Here is a 2614-nt window from a genome sequence, read left to right as displayed (position 1 = left end):
AACATTAAAAAATCTGGAGACAGCAGATGCTGGAGAGGATGTGGAGAAGTAGGAACACTTTTACACTGTTGGTGGGAGTGTAAATTAGTTCAACCATTGTGGAAGACAGTTGACTTCATTTTGTAGTCTTTCCCATTTTCTCAAAATCAGCCTCATCACAGGCACTGCCTCAGACATGCCAGAATCAGCCAGATGAGTTGCCTTGTCAGAGCTCTGAGGCATTAGCCAAGTTGTGCCCCTCCTCAAAGGTCTAAGTCCCAGCTCCACAAAACCCTTCCTCCAGAATTCTAACTTCTTCCCTTTGTTTCCCGAGGCCTAGAGAATGTCATTGCTTTCTTTTTGCCTCTTTGTTCTTCAATATCTGGTTGATAATTTTATATATATTAAATTCTATCTGTTAAAATCACTGATATGGTTTTAGATTTGACTACATTCTGACTGAGAGAAATGTAAAGTTTAGAATCATTCTGTCAAATTTGAGAAGAAAAATTATATAATATTTTTATTTCAATTGCCTTAAATATACAGATTAATTTGGAGAGAATATATTTTGAAACAATACTAAGTTGACCATTCATTAATATGATCTATTTATTAATTCAGATCTGTATATTTGAATAGAGTTTTAGAAATTGTCCTTAGAGTTTCTCTTCAGAGCTATTTTTTACTTTCATTTTAGGTTTGTGGGTACATGTGGAGGTTCGTTATATACATACTTGTGAGATGGGGGTTTGTTGTACAGATTATTGCATCACCCAGGTATTAAGCTTAGTACCCAATTTTTTTTCTGCTTTTCTCTGTCCTCCCCATTCCCCCGTCAAGTAGGCCTCAGTATCTGTTGTTCCCTTCTTTGTGTTCATGAGTTCTCATCATATAGCTCCCACTTTTAAGTGAGAACATGCAGTATTTGGTTTTCTATTCCTGTTTTAGTTTGCTAGGGATTATAGCCTCCATCTAGAGCTAGAGCTATTATATTGAAGGAAAGAACAAATTTGGACTTTGTGGATCCTGAAGCAAACGGTTAATTTGGGGAACTCTCTTTGAGAAATAGAATATGATTACAAATACAAAGGTAGGTAAAAAGGTGAATTAATTAGAATCAGAACAAAATAAAAATAACAAAAATTTTTAGATGTTTACAATATCAAAGACTAAAAACACAGAAAAATACATGCTTTTATTAAATAACTATACAATACAACCATAAAATACTATTTTCCCTGCATTTTTGAGCACATATTCCTTGACCACATATTCATATGTCAATAAATTTACAGTATTTGTATAGAATTACTATAAAGTTAATTGAGTCTTTCCTTTTTCACTTTAGATTGAAATTTGCTTTTTATTATTGATAGTTTCAAAAAAATTTTTTCAGTTTAATTTCTCTGTCTTGGTATATCATATGAATTTTTTAACATTATTGTAAAATTTGAGACTACTCTTGTCAGATCTTTTTTACATATCAGTATTTCAGAACATTTCCATGGCTGACAACTATTAAAGTACCCTTTGAATTGGAAAGCTGGGAACAGTGGTGCTTTCCTGTAGTCCCAGCTACTCCAGAGGCTGAGGCAGGAGGATGGCTTGACCTCAGGAGCAGGCAGCCTAGGCAACATAGTGAGAGTCTGTCTCTTTAAAAAATAAAATAAAATATACAAATATGTTTTAAAATTCTTTTAAGTTGGTGATATTCAACCAGTTTGTCATTGATATGTAGTAGCATATTATGAATCTTATAATTTTGCATATAAGCATGTCATGTCAAGTGAGCAGATAATTTGAATATTTTTGAAGTTTCTATGTAATTCATTCTTCTATCATTCTCTGACAGGGTGTATAAAGTGTCTAACAACAAATATTGATTATTTGTTTTTCCCCATAGATCCATTCATTGCTGCTTTATATATTTGAAGCTATATTATATGCATATATGTTCTTAATCAAAACTTCCTAGTCTATTTTTAATATCAGTATATATACATGTCCTTCTTTATCTGTTTTTATTTCTTTTAGTTTTCAATTAGTTTTTCATGATGTTAAATAGCTACCACATCATTATTTGGTTCATTTTTCTGTGATATATATTTTTTATTTTCAATTACTCTGCATCCTTTTGGTTTAAATCTGTTTTTAAAGACAAAGCAGTAATAATTTAATCCAATTTGAGAGCATCTGTATTTTTATTAGGATTTTAAACACATTTACATGCAAATTATTATATAAGTATTACATTCTAACTAATTTCTGCTTTCTTTGTTTGTGGTTTTTTTTTTGTTTGTTTTTTTGTTTTTTGAGATGGAGTCTTGCTCTGTTGCACAGGCTGAAGTACAATGGCATGATTTGGGCTCATTGCAACATCCACCTCCCGGATTCAAGCAATTCTTCAGCCTCAGCCTCCCAAATACCTGGGATTACAGGCACATGCCACCACATCTGGCTAATTTCTGTATTTTTTAGTAGAGACAGGGTTTCACCATGTTGGCCAAGCTGTTCTCAAACTCCCCACCTCAGCTAATCCCCCCACCTTGGCCTTCCAGAGTGTTGGGATTACAGGCATGAGCCATCACACCCGACTTGATTTCTGCTTTCTTATTTTCTGTTTTCTCTCTTT

The sequence above is a fragment of the Cebus imitator genome, unplaced genomic scaffold (genome assembly GCF_001604975.1).
Source record: "Cebus imitator isolate Cc_AM_T3 unplaced genomic scaffold, Cebus_imitator-1.0 Scaffold37, whole genome shotgun sequence".
In the NCBI taxonomy this organism is placed as follows: domain Eukaryota; kingdom Metazoa; phylum Chordata; class Mammalia; order Primates; family Cebidae; genus Cebus; species Cebus imitator.
The sequence above is the reverse complement of the archived record's forward strand: the minus strand, read 5'-3'. Positions refer to the sequence as shown.